Source organism: Pezoporus occidentalis, unplaced genomic scaffold, assembly GCF_034315485.1.
Source record: "Pezoporus occidentalis ecotype Australia unplaced genomic scaffold, CSIRO_AGI_Poc_V1 ctg107, whole genome shotgun sequence".
In the NCBI taxonomy this organism is placed as follows: domain Eukaryota; kingdom Metazoa; phylum Chordata; class Aves; order Psittaciformes; family Psittacidae; genus Pezoporus; species Pezoporus occidentalis.
Window position 1 is genome coordinate 292,338 of NW_026912854.1, and position 20,616 is coordinate 312,953.

General features: G+C 41.4%; 1 long non-coding RNA gene across 1 annotated transcript; it reads left to right on the plus strand.

Moving 5' to 3' along the window:
* Positions 1-849: 849 nt before the first annotated feature.
* LOC134165068 (uncharacterized) lies at positions 850-14,185 on the plus strand. The gene is made up of 3 exons (XR_009965356.1): positions 850-3,052; positions 10,826-10,985; positions 12,354-14,185. It is a non-coding gene; the product is annotated as an uncharacterized LOC134165068 (long non-coding RNA).
* The last annotated feature ends 6,431 nt before the right edge of the window (positions 14,186-20,616 follow it).

Here is a 20,616-nt window from a genome sequence, read left to right on the forward strand (position 1 = left end):
TAAGGAACTGAAGGTTGAAGTGGGAGTCCATCAGCTCGTCTCTGTCAACACTCCTGGACAAGCTGAATGGTGCTGGTCAAATCTGAACACTCTGAAAGCAGCTGATGAAAGGAGTTTCCAGCTCCCACTAGCACTTAACAGCACTGACATCTGTCCCTTGTTCTCATTCATCCTATAGTTGTCCCAGCGCAACTCAAAACAACCCCCCAGAATAAGAGGAAACATCCTGGTAGTGATGCCAGGGTTTATTTCGCTGAATAAATAAACGGAATAGTTTTGTGTTGCTGTTGGAACGGAGCAGGACCCAGAAATGCTGTTTGCATGTTCCCATCCGATTCTGCTTTCATTTCAGCTTCTTAACATTTTTTCCCTTCGAAATTTGAAGCTGGGGATAAAAAGAAAAAAAGGAATAAAAATGCTAAATCTGCTGGAAACCCTGAGCCACCAGAACAGGAGTGAGGAGCTGACCCCTCCTCACTGCACATGACAAGGTGCTGGTAGGCAGCTGCAGGCATCTTCTGATAAGAAGATGTGTTGGGCAGTATCTGTCAGTATCTGATGCTGAAGGAAGCTAGTAACACCATAGTACTAGAAGCTTTAGAAATACCTGACTAATTTGGGCAGATAATGCTCTGATCCTGTCAGCTTTCAAAGGATCACAGCCTCCTCCCCTGTCTTTATGCCCACTGTACGTGCTGAGAGCTTTCAAACTGTTAGCTTTGAATTTTCTGTTTTGCCAGAGAACAGGGATGGAGCAGGTTTCTTTACATTGCCTTGCCAGCCTGACAGGTAAGGAACACCTCCCAAATTAGAAGGATGGGCAGTTTCTTGCTGACTCCATCCAACCATGTAAGTGCATTTCATTCCAAGGGAAACTGTATGCTCTGTACAACAGAAATTAACATGCAACATGACAGAAAAGGCAAGGGAAACTGGTAGCATTCTTTTAATCTGTGTTTCTTTCACTGGTGGCATATCTAATGGTGTAAAACAGTTTTAACCCCCCATATACCAATAATTCTACCCCTATTTTAACAAGCCGTGGACACAAAATGATGAGAGAAGATGATGAGTCTACACACTTAGAGAGACAGCAAAGAGATTCTGTGAAACTGAGTAATTACCACAAGACACACAGACATTAACAGAGACTTGATGTGACCACAGCAATAGCTCCAGGTTTCCTTGACACTTGTCATAGGGCTGACGACTTTGTTGGCCTTTTGCTGTCCCCATGAGCTTGGACGAAGTAGCCGGAGGAAAGGACAGCATCTTCCTGACTTCCACCTAAAATTCCAAAGGTCTGTTGGATTAGTTTTGCTATAATTGGATCATTTCCTTGTGTTGATATACGTGCAAGGCATGTTGCCACCCTGGCTTCTGTCTTGGAAAATCTCAGCTTGTATTCTTGAGTAGAGCATCTTACTGATTTTAAAGAATTCCAACAGGCCAAAAGATCCAACAGGATCTTTTCCTTGTTGAAGGCATGAAGAGTTCATAGAATAATCTGGCTTTTTCTTGTCATCCCATCTCAACCATAGGGTAAGTCTGTAAGGTAAGGATACTTAACAGTTATTAACCCCTGGAAAGTAAGTACCTCACTGCCAAACAGTTGTCCTTCCAATCTAATATTTCTATCAGCAAAAATCCCTGCTCCTAATGCGTTTAGGAAGGTTTACATAAAGCTGGTTAGGTTTAAATGATGCACACATTGTTTTTTCTTGAAATCAAGATTAATCAGGCAAAAATCCTGCCTTTAGGGTTTGGGCTTCTTGGAACCAAAAGGTCAAAATGAGATCTGGAAGTTAAGATGGTTAGGAACAGACACAAGCTTTTGCTCAGAACCTCTGGCATTCACAGCACAACAGTAGCACACTGGTCAAACTATTCAGTGTACGATGTACAATGTATTATGACACGTTACAAAAGATGGATTGTACGTGCATCTTTACACAGCTCCGAGATTGTGCCTTCCCTGGGAGGAGCCAATGTGCCAACAGTGATATTTGATAGAACAGTGCTTCACTGTACGCAAACTTTTACATAGAGAGTAAAACACATGAAGGCAGCAGGCCATAAAGTATGTACACACACATATGAATGCACACACACAAAGCACTCGAGTGCTGTGAAGCACACAGTAATAGGGCATCTAGTACCTGAAGACCATCTCTATACCTTTACATCTGGAATATGTCATTCACGTTAGAGTGAATTTTTCAGTACTAAATAAAACACTTAAAGGAAATATAAGTGAACAAAGACACATATGAAAATAGGAATGTGTATTTACAAGAGAGATTATTGTATTTGGTCTCTTCATATCTACTATGAGGAATGTTCACTTTCTGCCATTAAAAATTCACGTACTATAAACATTATAGATGCAAGGGCTCCAATTGTGCAAATTCTAGCACATGATCTTAAGCCTTTGCAAGATAGGGACCTAGGATCCTAAGGCCTTGAGCAAATAGACACTCAGAAACATTTGCAGTCTCAAGCAAAGCAGGAATATGCTGGCAGATTTGTTTAAGTGCTGCAGCTGGCAAAGAATCTGGTCTTTGAGGAATGCTGGAAAGTCATAGGAAAGGTCACTTTTCATATCAGAATAAAGCGCAATAGAAATACATCTGTTCAGTAAAAGGTACCTCTCTGTCACTAAAGCATGAAATGCTGTTTGTTTCTCTGCAAAATGCAATAGCTTCATATGATGACAGTCTGCATAATTCAGCTTAAAGAAATTAATTTAAATGAAATACAGGCTTTAGGTTTAATTCTCATCCTAAATCTTAGTTGTTTTTTTCTTTTTTAAAGAGATCTACATTAATATGTGATGGAGGTGGCTATTAAATTGCTATAACCAGCGTGATTATTAGAATTTATCATGTAGTCTGGAACTTCTGAAGTACTGTCTCCAAAAGAAGTAGAAAAGAGATAAATACAGAAACAACTGAGGCATACAGCTACATGCCATACACTCCGCTGCAGAGGCTGCACAAAATGATGGCTCTACTGGATACCTCCAAAACCTTTTGTGGTGATCCATACCCAGGTATGAGTTATCATTTCCAGGCCTTTAGATAGCTGTTAATACACGTAAATGTCATGAAATAGTTGACTTCTGACAGGCCAGACATGCTGATGATGGCTCTCCCTAGATGCAGTGTTGAGAGCTGTGGAAACCAAGAGAATTTGGGTTCTACAGCTTGCTAACACTTCTGCACAACCTCTTCAGACTCCCTTCACATATAGATGGAGATAACTGTAACCAACTTTACATGCCATTCTGATATACTCTTAGTAAATTAACCTAAGTTTCTTTATAGATACCCTTGTAGTATCATGTCATTATTATGGGGGATGACAGCTTTCCTGAAGTCTATGACTTGAGCTGCTGCTAGAAACAGGACACAAAGAATTATGGTTTGGCTTGCCAAGCACCGTGTAAAGGAATCTGAAATACCTAATGGACAATACAGCATTTACATACAAGCACTGCAATGACTGACATCTCCTAAAGGGTATGGAGACTGTGTGACTGAAAGGCAGGCAGGAACCCTGGCTAGTACTGTACACCTATTGTGTTCAGGGATAGTACACCTACTGTACACTGGGACCCAAACTTATTCTGCAGCTGTATCCAAGCTTCTAACCCCCAAAAGCCAACTGGAGAAGGGAAAGCAAAAAAGGAGAGAAAGATTTCTTTGTAAAGAGGGAATTATTAAGTAACAGTAAGAGAGACAAACATTTTTCAGTGTCTGGCAGCCTGCAACAGCCGACTCGCTGCAGGGAACGTTCTCTTTTATTTATACAGAGTGTTTGCACCTAATTAAAGGCAAAGGTAGAAACGTGCAGCACTACCTGGAAGTAATTCAGGGAGCTGACAGGCGAAATAAAGGAGAAGGCATATGCGCCACTTTGTGGGTGGTGTGTCTAACACAGGGACCTGTGTCCCAGCGCTGCTGACCCTGAGAAAGGGCGATTCTTACATCACGTTATATGGGTCAGGTGTAGTCATGGGACAGGCCACAACTCATAGAAATCATTGTAAAATCATATAAATCAGTGTGAAAATCACACTTCATTTCTTGAAGACGGAGCAGTCTCAAGATAAGCATGAAGGTGGCTGGCCATGCAACAGCAGCCACAGTATGAGTGATGCACAAAAGTAACTCCCTTCTTTTTCCTGACCAACATAGGTAAACCAAATGTCTGCCTGGCTTTGGTTGGTGTTACCTGACCAGGGGGAAAGCAGTAAGTTTTCCTTTCTTCTTTTCCTGCAAGCTTGTAGAAGTTTAATGGGAGAAAATTTTGCAGCAGTGTAAAAAAGTGCTCCAGTTTTGTGTTAGGGTTTCTCTTTGGTCCCTGTGGGCATCTGTCAAAGGCTGGGTAGGGACAGAATCTAATACCTCACCTCGATTGCCACCTTCAGCCTTCAGACAAGCCACTCCCATTCCAGTTTCACCCTCCTTTTCTCACACCCTCCAACCTTCACCAGCCATGGTCTTCAGTTAGATGAGAGAGAGCAGTTAAATTCAAGGTTACCCGCACCTACTTAGGTGGTACCTGCTGTCTGCCTCAGGCTGAGGCTGTGACTCATCTTCTCCCTGGGCACCAACCAGAGGAAAGACAGTCCCTTTCCACAGATCTCAGTGACGCTAGGAACCTCCTCTGAAGCAGTGTCCACACAAACACCCATACCTGCATCAGTGTGGTGCCACACTACAGGTGATGCTCTGAGATATACTTCACTGGCCACACAGGGTCAACATGGGCCAGCAAGCAACAGCTGAACTCCAGCATTTATCACAGATCCCAAGACCTTCTCTATCCACTCCCATCTTCAGTCCCTGCAGACACCAATGAGTCCCATTGCACAGAGACCCAGGAATACTACAGGGCCAGAGCACCCATGGCAGGAAGAGTTTGGCTCTAGCAAATTCATGAGCTCCAGCAGCTCAGCTTTGCTTTCCAAAGGCACAGGTCTAGTTCTCCCTTTTGCAAACAGAACCTTGCAAATACGGGAGAAGGAGGTGTGCAGAAAGCTTGAAGTGGCATCTCTCAGAGGTGCAAATGCTCCCAAGCAGGGCTGTGGGAAGTACGCAAGGCCACGTCTGTAGTGTTTGTCATGCTTCCAGCATCGCAATTAACGTGCCATTTATTTTACCAGTCACCTCATATTTTGACTTCTGTGTCTCAGCCTCCTAAAAGTTTGTTTAACTCCATTATAATGTACATTCCCGGGTCCCTAAGGCACCCTTAATGTCTCACTAGCTGTTAGCTCTGCCCTCTAGTGCTGCATGCGACACAACTGGATGCTGTGTTACAGACCCATGGCTTTGGATAAAGCCCGGCTGGTGTTTAAAAGCTGATGCTAAACGGCCAAAAACCTACATATTGACTCAATTCGCTTGACATTTTTTCGTGCACAGCCTCTGAAATACAGCCCACCTGAACCCCAGCATTTCACAATACCAACTGGGTTAACTGAAGTTTGTTTATTGCATGCTTATGTGGCTCTGATACACTCCACAGGGTCTCAGCTGCTGGGGATGTGACCAAGAGCAAATCGCAACTGAGGAAGTCCTTTATCTCAGTGCCTGTAGTTCAAGGTCAAGGTGGAACAAAGGCTGAGCCAAACAGAGCACAGGGCTCTGCTGAAGTGAAAGGTTTTTATGGCAGGCTGTCACAGTAAATAGACGTGATATACCAAAATCAGCCTCTGGGAGCTAAGATGCTCACTTCCACTCTCCTCAAATACCTGCATATCTTGCAGAGAGATATGAAAGAGATCCATCTGTGAAAGCTAAGCGTGCTAACTGGAGGAAGGGAAAATGGGGAGTGTGGAAGGGTATTTCCTTCCCAAGTATGAATGAGCATCTGTGACCAGAAAGACTCAAAGTTTCTTCAGCATTTGCCTTTCTCATATGCTCTATTGTTTTATTGGCCTTAGTAATGGCATGCTTGGCATCTTAGCTCCAAGATGCTCAGTTCCACTCTCCTCAAGTACCTGCATACCTTGGAGAGAGGTGTGAAAGAGGTACAACTGTGAAAGCTGCTGAGTGATGTGCTAGGGCTTTATGCAAAGATCCTTGGAGGAATTAGCATGAGAGAGAGTAGATCAGAAAAGCTAATGTGGGTGCAGATGGTACCAAACCACTGTGGGAGCCTGGGGCACCGATGCCTGGAGAGAAGGAGAATAGAAGAAAAAGATCAAGCTCTTCAGGTCTTTGCCTGGGGCAGCCTAATTCCTGTTTTCTCAATCCCCCCACATCCCTGCCCACTGTGGCTTCCCATCTTTTCAGGAAAGACATCAGTTTTTTGTCAATCTCTTCTCCTGCATCTTCTCTCCAGCTCTTCAGCTTGTGAGACTTGTGCGGACACTCAGCTCTTGCAGCAGGAAGAAGGTTGAAGAAGTAGGGCCAGATTTGCTGGACAGACACAGGGCCAAGAAAAGTGCAGTTGACACAAAGCCAACATCAGGGTGCTGTGCAAGGTAATGGTATGAGCAGGGGGCAGTTGTGTTGGGCTGTATGATGATACTGAGAATGTTGTTTCAAAGCAGATCAAATACCTAAGCAACTCACAACAGCAGACCTACCTGCCGTCAGTTTTATAGTGGCCAGGTTACACCCTGGGGACACCATCTTGCATCTTCTCCCTCTCAATGCAACACTCCAGTTTGTGTCAAGGAAAGTGGATACACAATATTCAAACCATAATCACTGGCCAGATACCATCCACAACATCTAAAGTTCCACCCTTACAGTAAGTCCAGTTGTCAGGAGCTGATTAACACTTAAACAGCTGTTAAAGTGTTCCCTACAAGCCATAGTGACAACTGGGGTTGGGCAACAACCTAATTTGTGTACCAAGTAACTGGTTTTAACAGTCTGTGAGTCAGCTCCTTGAACTGGTCAGCTCGTGCAAATAGGTTTGAGTTGAATAATGTGAAGTTTTGTAATTGGTGTATCCACAAATATAAGGCTACTGACATTGCAACCATCATGTTTTATTGCTCACGACACAAATAGTAGTGGGCTATTATTGGCTAAAAAATACATGTGTGTTATTACGTTAATTTTAAACTGACATGAAAACACACACTCTTAGCAGTGGAAGGAGCCAGGATATTTTTATATTAAAATATTTATTCAAAAAAGAAAAGAAGTATTCTCCCTCGTTTGGGAAAAGAAAAACCAACACTGTGTGTCCTCAAAGAACTGATCGTTTCAGCTCTATAAGTAAATCTGTAGTAACTCTGGATGCCTGGGCCAGTCCAGGGGTTGACTATTGCTCTTGAGGAGATGACTCATTGTATTTCGAATATGTAAGTCATATATTTCATTTGTAAATGAAATCGAACCGTGCCCTGGAGTTCGGAACATCTGCAGTTTGTAACTGCACAAGGAGGCTGGTAGAACTGAATCCAAACAGAAGCTTTTTGTGAGTACGTGCATGCGTGCACGCACACGCACACATGGGTGTGCTCGTGCGGGTCTATGAGACAGAGGCAGGGAGAGAACGAAAGAGAAGCATTTTCCTTGCTCCTTCATTTCTGCAGCTCAGGACCTGGCAATAGGTGATTTCCAGGCACAGATCTAACGTTGCAGACCTCATCATATGCTGATACCTCCACAATTAGATTTGTAGCTAAAGCTTCCCACTTGGAGAACTTTTTTCTGTGCGGCTTATGAGCATGTGATGCGTTTCAGTAAATGTCTGATAAAGATGCTCTAAAGCATGAAATGAGGCTAGAGTTAAAGCTCAGTATTTGCAAAGAAAAATGTTATGGAATAGGAAGGTCATTTTTGAAGGTAACTGATAAAATATTTGAATAAATAAACCGGTATTTAATAGTACAATAAATATTATCTGATTTCAGTAGCTGAGGCACTGCTGACCAAGCTACTTTATTAAAAGGTGATTTGAAATCAGCAATGAATTACTGACCAATGGATAGTGCCTAAATTAAGACATGCTCATTCTGTTTCAGTCTATGACTATAGAGTATTTACCAATCCATCTTTTCTCTTTATCTGACTGTTTTTTTGTGGTGTCTTTCAGTTTGTTCGTTGCCCTTGTGGAGCATATACTTATTAATGAGACAAGGAGTCTTCAGGAAGGAGAGGTGGATGCATGAGAGCTTTGCAGATGAATGCAAGTCCAAATATTCTGTGCCTCTGAACGCAATAGAGGTTTATTGTTTTAGTGTTTCAACATTCTTTATTAGTCAGGGTTGTACCACAAGAACATTCTTGGCTTTCCATCCAAGTCACAATATTGCTGCTTCTGTGGTTCTCCTTAGACTTCTCTGGTTTCTTGTTCAGCCCTCAGTGAGAATCCTTCCACCCAGGTAGAGTGTATAAGAAACCTCTTATTTTGGGCTTTGCATTTGAAATCTGGGGGATAAAAATTCCTGATGTTTACCCTAGATTAAATATGACTCACCAACTAAGTATAGCAGAGGTAAATCCAGCCTCCTGACCTATGTACATAACTTACTGACAGCTCTTTCTTCCGCAGGGACACAGGATGCACAGAGTGGCTAAACAGGGAGCTAAACATGATGAATCTATTTCACAAGCTGTAAGAAAGCGTAGATGAATGCTATAGCCAGAAATCTTGCAAATTCACTGACAGATTTGAAAGGAGATGGGAGGTAGTTCAATGTACATTGAGGACAACTTGGATTTTGGGGGCAGAGACAAAAACATCTAAAAGTCTAATAAAAGAAGAATGAAAAGACAATTCTACATCAAATCATAGGGATAGGAATGCCACAAGAGACACACTAGCAAAAAATATACAGAGGAATAAAACTGGAAGAAATTCTGAAAATGAGAACTTTCTACTTTGAAGAAATAGCCAGAATTCAGTGTGTTTTGCTGAACTACTCCTTCAAGCCTTCTGACAGCCAGACACCACATATAGTCAGGCTATAGAAGAGTAGACAGTGACAGCCCTCAGCAGAGATATATACCTGCTAGAGGAAACAAATCTTGCAGGTTTCATTTCAGACCTAAGAACTCAAAGAGTGTTCCCCCAACCCAACCCTCAAAGATCCTGAATTTCAAGTTAACTTGACCCTCCACAAGACACACATACATGCAGAACATGAGCGTGCAGCATTTCAAAGCTTGAGAACACCTGGTCTCCAAAGGTCCACGTGCTGCTGACCATTTGCTTAGGCAGGGCTAATCCTTGGTTAAATACTGGCACAGCTTCAAATCATTAATTACAGATACAGAGCTATTTATGGTGCTGATAGCTTCCAGAGCCCCAGAGCAGCTGCTGCACTAAAAGGGTAAGTATATGCAGGATGATGTTTCCTCTTTGTTTGCTTTGCTTTCTCTCTTTGTTTTGCTATGTCTGTGAACACTGCCAAGCCTCCCATTTCATCTCTCTTTCCACCCTTGTTTTCCTTTGTTTTCTATTTCATCTATTAAGTTGCTACCCCTCCTACCCTAACTCCTAACTGAAAACTTCTCATGTTTTTATTCATATCAATTTGTTCACTTTCTTACTTCTGTCATTCCACCCTGACTTATGAAAAATCAAAGATGAAGGGAACAAGATGAAGGATTGTGACTCTAGTGAGTTATTGCACATCTCATGCTGTTTGGTACATGGAGCCTTAGCATAGGGCTGGGGCTTGACTTGAGAAATAGCAATTTTTAGTTGGAAAAGAGAAAGCCTTCTAGCACACGTGGTTTCTGAGAAAACATTATCTGAGCATACCCTGAAGGCTCGGAAACCAAAGGCAAATAAAAGGAACCTCAGATTGATTCTTTTTAAGCCAGAAGGCAAATAAAAAGGAACTCCAAATTGATTATTTTTAAGCCACCCTCATCACATATGAGTTTGGAACACTTAGCACTGGATTTGCCAGAACTCAGTCTGAGCTTCCTCCATATGTTTGCTTCCTCTTTTACCTATTTATTAGCACAGGATTTCTGAAGACTGACCACTGAAACCTATCACCTACAAACTAGCAAACCAGCAGCATGCACCCTGAAAACTGGGGAAAAGAAGAAGCAGGGATTGAAACAAGGAATAGAGGAATTCTGTGAGTGCTGTGCTTCCTCCCTTCTCACTTCCTAAATGAGGATGGGTGCTGATTTCGGCTCCGAAACCAATATGCTCTTCTGCCTCATTTCTAGGGCACATGTCCTGGTGTGGCCACAGATAGCAAATGATGACAAAAACGAGTGGTACTGTGACAATGTAGGCAAGTGGTGAATCTGATTTGTTCTCAGGTTCCCGAGGGTGAGAAGGGCACATGCTAAACCAAAACACCATCTTCCTCCTGGGTCTGGAGGGGATTTGGTTTCCTCCAAATTGCTTTGATTTGCTTTTAACACCCTTAACCATGTCTCAGAAATGGCCTAGCTTAAATGAGAAACTTCTCCAAATTATGATGTACAAAACAGTGTTTAACTCTCATCTTCTATTTTGTTGTTAGGAGAGGGAGCAGCAGCATCAAAAAATAACACAAGTTGCAAGTGTTCGCTGTTCTTACTTGTTCCCTTCTGTTTGTGAAGCTCAGGTGTCTGGCACCCTGGTAGCTGTCATGGTATTTTTTGGCTGATTACCATGCTGGAAGACACACAACATGCTCCTCTCTGTGCAGCTTCTACCTGATTTTTCAGTCATTTTCAGGCATGAATCCATCCATTCCACTCTAAGCTGATCTAAAGCTCAGAAATCAGAAAGAGCGAAATGCATACAGGAAATAGCATACAATGAAGAAAACCAGCTATTTACAATTACAGAGACTGGGTTTTTCCAAGAAATTCTGATTTGTGTATTCTTCTGCCCACAGTGTTTCAGTGTCTGCGCTGGATAGTTTGATGGATCTGAACTGGAATGACGTTCCACACAGAAGAGACAGAAACAAGTGCAGAAACCTTGGCAGTGCTGCTGTTGGCTCTTTGCTGGTGGTGAGGATATGGAGACTAATCAACAGTGTAGCTCGGGACACGGTGAGTTAGGGTTTAATTCCTGAGAGTAAGCCATGGAAAGGATTCAGCAATCCCTGTCCAAACTGAGCCTAACACGAGAGATTTATGGGTGTATTGTAGCGATGCATGCCCGCGATGAACATATGTATGTTGTGAGGAAGCTGAATGTTTCTGAAGTCACAGCAATAGTAGGAGAACATAGATGCAGGTTCACCTTTACAGAAGTGCATGAAGCTCTTTCTGCATGTTAACATCACCCTGTTCCTCCTCTAAGTGCAGGCACACCTATCCGCCTCCTGAACCTTCTTGTTGTTTTGCAGCTTTCATGTTACTGGGTAAACAGGGATAAAATGGACTCTAAACTTATCCTGCCTCTTTAGGTGCAATGCACAGGAAGGTGCTTAAAATCAGCAACAGTATCTGAGGCTGAATGGTGCATTTAGGAGCTGGCAGAGGCTGGCTTTTGAAGCAGCATCTTTTTGAAAGTCAGAGGGTCTCAGATACAGCCAAACTGTTTGAAAAATTCCTGACTGTAATGCTCATTTGTCCAGTTCATAAATCTGCCTTTCCATTCTTCAAAGTGCCAAAAAGCTATCTAGCCAGACATCCAGCTTTTATAAGACAGTCTAACAAGCTGTCTGGCTCAATTAGTTGAACTCTGATGGTGCTCCAGGTTTTCAGTCAGTAGACCACTTTGTAAGGAAAATATCTACTTGCAGACCCCATTCCTTTCCGGTACCGGTGGCTTAATCTACCACGTTACAGTTCTAAAATGTTTTATTCAATGAACCACAAGAAAAAGCTCTGCCGTCCATCCACACACCACAATTTCAGCTCCTCAGTTCCTCAGCCTTGTTTTCTTGGCCTTCTTCAGTGTAAATGGTGGAAGTGATACTCTGTATGGGCTGGTTGTGCATAACATGATGTGAAAAATAGAGAAGCTGCATACTTGGTTAAGACTGAGGGATTCTGAGTACAAAAGTACCCTTTGGGATTTCTTCAGCCTGAGCTCACTCTGTTCTTGGATAATCCCCTAACAGGCTGTTCTATATGACTGCAAGTGGTCTCACAGATGCAGGACTTGATATTACTAGGTTAGACTCTATATGGTTATATCCAATTGCTGTTTCCATTATAACTTCTAGTGAAAAGCTGGTGTGGCTCAATGAAACAGAAACAGTTTTCATCAAAGCACAGTTGGGGCTTTTAATCAATGAAGAGTAAAATAGCCACTAGAGTTACAGTTTTGTTGTGATGCCACTTCCTGTAATATTACAATGCTTAAGAAAGTAACTGTTTTCCCCTCTTAACTGCCCAACTAACCTAATTCTTCAAGTTCTACCCTTGGCAGTCAGCATACATACAGAGCAATTTCTTTTCTCCTGACAGACACACAGAGGCATTCTCACCTTTCTGTGTTTCTACTGTTGGCCACTAATGGCTTCAGCAACATTCCCCCCAGTGCTCCCAAGAACTTTGGTGATCCCTCACTAGTGATGTAGGCATCAGTAAGGCAGCCACACAGACAAGACTTTGAGGAACAAAATCCAACCAGACCTGAAAAACCGAAGACTCAAAATGAGTTGCTCCCCACCAATTTCATGCACGGTTTTCTTTTTTACATGTTGGCCAAGCAAAACTTATTCAAATATGCTCTGTTATCTGACTGAAAATTGACAGTGATAAAACTCTGTATTGCAACACAGAGAACAGGTAAATACGCAATGGGAATGCAGTGCTAATAGAGCTTATATGCTTTTTGGATTTACTGTGCTTCAGCAAGCAAATTCAGCAAACCTGTGTTTTTGTCTGTGCTTAGTTTTTTGGATTTTGATCAACCTCTAGCAATACCAAATGAATCCAGTTAAGATGCTACTTCTGTATGCTACATGGTTAACTGCGTGCAAAACTTTCAGCTAAGTGCTTAAGGCACAACACAACTTCTTATCATACTGTATGAAGCAAGTATCAGAGAAGAAAAGCTATTTTTAAACTAGTCTCACTGTCTTCAGCCTGTTTTAGAGCAGCTCTTGTTTTCATAAACTTCACAAGTTCATACGCTATTTTTATGAGAGATAATAATCAGGATCGTGCAGACGGATGTTGGCACAGTAACACATACAGTAAAACATTTCTCAAAATACTAGTCATTATTCTCAATTATGTTTTCTGTTTGATTGTTAAAAGCCAATCTTGTTGACCCAGCAATATACACTTGGCTTTGCAGCCCCTGTTGCTGCTTAGTAATGTCCTGGGAAATCCTATGCCTTTGAAACTCTATGCAAATCATCTAAAAGGAGCCAACGTTAACACTCAGGTTGAATTAGAAAATAGGAAAACACAAGAAGTAGTTTAAGGACAAAGCTGTCTCCAGCTAAAATTAAGCACTGATTCACAGTGACAGTATGAAAACACTAAACTGTACATTAAAATTCCTAAACATCACTGCTATTCACAGCAGGCCAATGCAAACATTCGTTACTTCTGTGTCTGAGAGTGAATTTGTAAGTTAGGAAAATGATGTCAGTATCAAAGAATTCAAACCTAATTTTATCTGATTGGCGAGTGAGTCTGAGTACTGAGATACTAAATAAATATTTGACAGCACCATTCCATAGTATAATTTATTTCACATATGCACTAAATTAAAAGGAAAGCTTTTCTAAATTGCAGGCAATTTCCAGGCAAACCACAAAGCAGGACGATGGTGATGGCTACCATTGTGTCCTGGTAGAGCACCTTCTTACCCTTGCAAAGGTCAAGAGAATTTAGAGCAAATAACCAAAACCACGAGGCAGAGATTGTTACAGGAGGTCCACTTCTGTCCCATTTGTGACAGGGAATTCAATTGTATACCACTGACTGCTCCTGCTCATGGGCGAGGAGGAAACAATGCTGAATGCCTGAGCTTGTATTTGTGTCAGTAGAGCTACCACTATGGATAAGAAGTGCAGAGTTTTGCCTAGCAATGCACATTGCTGGGAAAATTCATTCCAGCATGATAGGGCTGTTGCAAAGATCCTGTTTAAATCTATGATGTTTCTCAGTGAGCAAGTGGAAATATGTTATTTGTGCAATGACTGATGCACATGGGCACACAATGGCGCATGGAGAGACACAGGAGGTATGCAAGAGCTATTAGATGTGATGCACAGGCACAGAGCTCAGATGTCCTTCCAAAGAGGAAACTGAGATAAAACATGCACCATTTTTGTTGTTGTATGCTGAAACAGAAGGTGCAGAGACACTACACTTCAAGGTCCCCACAGTTTTGGAAAAGGTAAGTCTATTCAGTGATTCCTACCAAAGCAGAGTTCCTATGAAAAGCTCTGCTGTTTAAGATTCAGGCAAAGGAGGAAGAGTTTCACATAATTACAAGAATATAGAGTTGCATTTTTAATACTGTAATTATGGAGATGGATAATCAACCTGGCTTAGACCTTTCTGAAATGCTAAGGTCAAGGTTAGAACTGAAACGCCCTCAAACTGAGAGACTATTACAGAGAATTGTTATTTAAACCCCCCTAGAGACAATAAATAGCTGCAAAGTTCAGCTGGGTTATAATCCCAGAGGACTTATCGAGGGCAAAGTTCATAACTAATCATGAGAAAATATAGGTAATATTTAAAGTGCAAGCCTTATCTATATGTAAAACCATATGCTTTTAAAATACTGCAAAGTACCTGTTACTACAATGTTTTGGATGTTAAATGCAAACCAAATAGGATTCAGTAATAGTTACACTTGCAAAAACTGAGAAAAATCTCTTTATTTTTCCCCCTGTTAAAGAACAAGGAGGAGAGTGGTAGACATCTATTTATCAAAAAAACAAACAAGTGAAATGGAAATGAAAACTCAATTTATGTGAGGTTAAATTCAGAAACACATTTTTCAGGGTTTTTTTTAATAGCACATCTTATGTTTCCTGCTTCATTCTCTCCCATAACAGAAAGAAGTCTGGAATATCTACTGATTATTCTAAAGATCATGAAACCTTAACTAATATGGCATTAAAGTACTTGAACTATTAAAAGGAAGATTGATACAGGCAATATTGGAGGTTCTACGTTAATCTTCCATCTCGATCTAACAGGTTATATGTGAATATGCATGCTTTCATCTTCTTGATGTATTTTGTCATGTACACAGGGTCCTTTCTTTTTCTACAGAGTGCTAATACAGAAAAATGCATTTGTTGTGAAGCTTCGGTAATACAATACAGAGCCTGTATGGCACTTTGGCATTGTTCTGGATGAAAAGCACTACGTGCACGTAAGCTGTGTCATTAAAAAAACCATTTGGGAGATTAGAAAGAGTGAAAGAGAGAAAGAAAATACTGGTGACTAGGAAGTCAATATTTTCTCTTCTTAGGTTTATTGTGCCACATAATTACCAGTGTGAAGTAACTGCTCACCTTATTTATTTACCATTGCAAAATAAACTCTCTTTGTGTGCATGGATGTTTGGTTGCAGTTTGGAGTTAACTACAATTCATGGCTATTGAAATGTCAGTGATAAACCGAAACCCAAACATGCAGGAGGAGCCAGAGGGTTGACTCACAAGTCAGTACTTACTCAGCTACCTACCAGCCTTGTTTCTAGACTTCAAAGGTCTCAGCATCTTTGCAGCTTCTCCTGTTTTAAAACTTCCAGTGTAAATGTTCATGTACAGGTGCTACCATTCAATCTTGTGGGCAAATACCTGTGCCCCCAGACTGGGCACAGACTGGATACAACTGCTGGGTTTGTAGATGTTTAAAGAGGTTTTTGAATGACAAGTTTAGGTAATTTCATGTGTAATTTGTAGCAGAAGTTTGGACTGTCTGCACTCTTTCAAACTACAGGGAAATTAACTGTTAAATTTAATGGTATCTCTGAGAATATGAATGTGTGGTATAAAGCTGTGGCATACTGAATGACTACAGAATTTAATAACACTGCAATTAAACAGCTGCTGTGATGCCAATACATGATTCCAAATGGTGTCCACCTAAATTGGTGAAATTCAATTAAATATATTACAGTTACATCGGATTCTGACCACGCTTGCTTTGAGCTGAAGTGTGACACAACCTGACATCAGACAAGGTTAAGTGTCAGTCCAGAGCTGACTTACTCTTTGGTTACTACAAAATTGACAGAAAACACCTTATTTTTGTCAGGAAATAACTTGAATAACGGAAATAGTATTTTATCACCCCAGTAACTTACTGTTTTCAATGCAATATTACTGAAAAATACGGGTTTAGGAGGTGTAAAATTTTGATATGGGATCTAAAGGCAACTGCACTGCTTTTCTTTCTGTGATCTTTAATTACATTGACTTTCTTCCAGCTTTTTCTCCTTCGTCACCTCCTGTCATGACCCTAGTCCTGTGCTGTGTTGTCCATCAAACTGTACTAGTTTCTCTTCTGGCCTTCCTCTGAGTATGGGCTTCAATTTCCTGCTGATCTACACAGCGCCTGGAGAACTGGACTGCTTTGGAATGAGGTTGGTTTACCACCCTGTGTTGAAAATGCCTCTCTAAACAGTGCAAACACGTATGTTGGTTTGGCTTATCTGTGTCTCTCAAACCCCCAATGTTACGCTCCAGTAAATTTTACCACAGAACCTTTGCAACAGGCACATTCCACCCACATGAAGCCTTATTCCCTACAGATATGCTCACGCAAGTGTCTTGCTCCTCAACTTAATTTCCTAGTTCATTTCTGTAGCATGCAGTGGTCATTCTTGCTGTCAAGTGTCATTTTCATCTAGAAAGGGTAAAAAAACAACGACAAAAATATATCTACAAAAGTAGAGATTGGTAAAACAACTGGAGCTGGTAACGTTTGTTCGGTAGCAATTTCAGATTCCATGAGGGTGTGAAATTCAGATTCTCAGACTTTTCCTCAGCTGAGCAAGAGCAAATGATGGGAGCAAAGTGATTGCTGAGGGAAAATAAGTCACTGCCTCAGTCTGGCCTCACTGAGCAAGGAGCCTGCTTCCATTCATTACAAAGGGAACACAGACACCTTGTTTGTAGCCCGAACACACCCGAAGTGTGTACTTCTACTGCATCCATTACACAAAGGCTGCAGCTCATCTAGTGATAAATGCAGCCCTAGAGTACCCTACCCTTTGTGGGAGGAAACCCTCTTTGTCTCCTTCATCTGCAGGACCACTGGAACCTTCAGGCTCCAGGACCATGTCAGCAGAAGAGGTTAAGCCAGAAGAAAATAAATGGCATCTCCCTTCTCTGGGGCATAGCTCTCTGGAAGGGACTCCGATGGTCCTGCAGGTCAGCAAGCCAAAGCCAGCAGCAAAGAGCATCTGCCCTGGCAGCAAAGGTAGCTAACTGCATCCTTCGTTGTATTAACAGTAACACAGCCAGTAGTTCCAGAGTTCCTCTCTCCCTCTACTCAGTACTCATTAGACCAGATCTGGAATACTGTATAGTTTTGTATCCTCAGTACAAGCTGAACTGGAGTAAGCTTGGTGAAGGGCCACCAAGATGGTTAGGGAGGCCTGTGGAGAGAGGCTGAGGGAGCACAGCTTGTTCAGCCTGAAGAAGAGAAGACTTTGGGTGAACCTAACAGAAGCCTGCCAGTGCCTCTTGGGAGGCTGCTGAGAGGATGGAGCCAGGCTTTTCAGACAGTGGTGCATGGTGGAAGGACAAGAAACAACAGGCATGATATGTTTTTACTGGATATTAGGAAAACTTTTTTCTCTTTATCCTCTATTAGGATAATCAGGCAGTAGAATATGTTGCCCAGAAAGACTGTGCCATCTCCATCCATGGAGGTTTTCAAGATCAAACTGGCTAAAGCCCTGAGCCACCTGCTCTAATCTCAGAGCCAATTTTACTCTGAACAGCAAGTCAGACAGGATGACTGCCCGAGATCCCCTCCAAGCTGAATTATTCTGTGGTTCTGTAATTCTAAATCATTATGTGTACTGTTCAGAAAAACATCTGCTGGAAAAGGCAGCTTCAGTTACCTCTTTTGTGTTGGGTTTAACCCTTTCTGACATTCTGCACTCAGATGAATTCTGGGTTGCAGTCTGAAAGATGTTAAGACTACTCTAAAATCATGGCTACCTTCCTGACTGTTGAGCTCTACAGGGCTGACTCTTGAGAAATGTAGAGGCTTCTGCTATTTCCATTTGATGTTTTTATTTCCAGCATCCTATCTCCCAAATCCATACATCCACCCCACAGTGCTGCAGTAGTCACTGAATGCCAGGAATACACCAGCGGGATGACCATGGATAACCTCAGTGCAACCATGTAAAATCAGAGAAAAAACATCAGCAAGGGGTAATGCTGCAGAACATTATAAAAGGAGTATCTGCAGGCAAAGTAATTTAATTGGCATGTAAAAAGCTTTCTCTACCTTCCTTGCATAAGATTAGCTTGTTTGCCGTCACTGCAGGATTGAATCTTTTTCTCAGAACAGAATAGAAACGTAGATAACCTCTACATAAAGTCACAGTATATATTATTGGTAGTAATAGCTTAGCATCAATGTCACACTTTGAACAATAACTCTTTCTGCTTGAAACTTGCTTCATCCAGCTGTCACCACTCCTCTGTGTAGCATTTGTTTTTCATCCATCCTCGCTCTCCTCCAAACTTTGACTTTTCTCCCAGTACTTTCAGAGATCCTAAGCCTGCTCATTTCCTGACTGTTTTCTGCCTACAGTGTTAGCCAGACTGTGACTGACAGGGAGAGAAAACATGTAAGGCCATCCTGCTGCAGAAGACATACACAGTGGGTGCAAAAAATCATCGAATCATCGAATGGTTTGGGTTGGAAGGGACTTTGAAGATCACCTAGTTCCAGTCCTCCTGCCATGGGCAGGAAAATACACAAGAGCTGGTAATACTCCTGTAGATGAACAATATAAGAGGTAAGGCACCTCCAGCAAGTGATCTTAAATAATACATTAACATAAGAAAGGAGATGTTACACTTGAATTGACTAGCTGTGAGAATGTGAGACCCGACACCCAACATCCATGTTGTCCATGGATGCCACTTGTAAATCTGCTTCCCCTAGAGGCAGGTGATGTTCAGGCTCTTAAAAGAGTAACCTGGAGGACTTCTGTCTGCCTTCTGACATGGGAGAAGGCAGTCTTACAGCCATGGGAGATCAAGTGATGGGACCAAGAGCAGCATCTGGTCTGATGCCTGCATCAGGGCCTCTCCATTCACAAGGTACAAGCTTTTATACTGCTTAGTACTGAGTGTTCCTGGACTTCTGAGGAAATCTTAAACCATGCCAAAGCTTGACCCACTGATGTCAGTGTCATCTTTCCAATGGGCTTAATGAAATAGGGACCTTGCCCCTAGACTAATTAAAGCAATTGTCTCATTCTGTACCTTTGAAAGACTTGCTCTATTTGAGGTACACTGTGTGTATACTTTTAATTCTGGCAAATCTTTCTTCCTGCAAAGAGCTTGTCCTCCAGAAAATTAAACCAGCATCATAATACATGTACCAAAGTAGTACGTATTGCAATGGATAACCTCTATGAAAGCAGACAGCATTTCACTGACAACTAGAAATCCCTTGGAATTTCTTGGCTGTTTCTATTTTCCATATAAGGTATAATTAAAAGAAAAAAACTTAAGTGAAATTCACAGTATGAATTCTTGCACTAATTTCATTGATGTCAGTAGAATTACGGTGGAGATTAACTTAGTTCTGTGACTGTCAAGGAAAGAAGCTGTTACGGATTTTTTTCTGATGTGCCTTTATTTTTTTGATAATGAAAAGACACAAAAATATGTTCTGCATGGATCCATATATTGTCTTTATAACATATCCAATCTGAAATAAGTATGATTCACTCAAAATCTATTATTCTCTTCACTAAAGTGCTTATTACAGGAGGGAGTTGAAGGGTTGCCATTATGATTTTGTCACCAAACCAAACTGATAGCTGTTTTTAGATCTCATGTATTCCATATTTTAAATATATTTCCTACATAAAAATGCAGAGATTATGGAAATTCTTTAGAAATATGGTCTTGGCCTTGTTTTTGCATGCTTTTCTATGTTATGCACATTTTTCTGGATATGTTACAGCATTTCCAATCAACCATTAGTAATAGGTTTAGCAGTTGCTTCAACCTCCATCAAAATTACTGTCCTCATTTTTATTCCATAGAAGGCAGCTTACCGATTCATCTGCAGACACTTGCTATCCAAAGCAGTGCTTGCTGCTATTAATAGTGAAATCAAAGTAGCAAGTACTTTACCTAGGAATGGGAGTCTGTAGGGTTAGGATTGGAGCTGAGGTTGCAAACATTCATTCAATTTTGGAAGGACATTCAGGCAACCCAGGACTCACCCTCCAAGTGTATACCATGTTCTGTAACTCCTGCTTTCTAGTTCTAACACTGCCTCTGACCAGCTGTATATTGTTGAATATGGGCCATCTTCAGTGGAAAAGTATCTTCTGAAGAGTCCATGAAAATCAAAATTTTCCCTAAGATCTTACACTAAGCACCAGAGAACATCCTTATAACATTAATATTTATGCTTCACTTGGTACATGTAACTGTGTTTACATCTTGAAGCATCTAATTTCAGGTTCCAGATGCAGTCAATATGGAACAGGTAGATTCTTAACTTCTCATAGGTCATTACTAAGGGAATCTGTTCT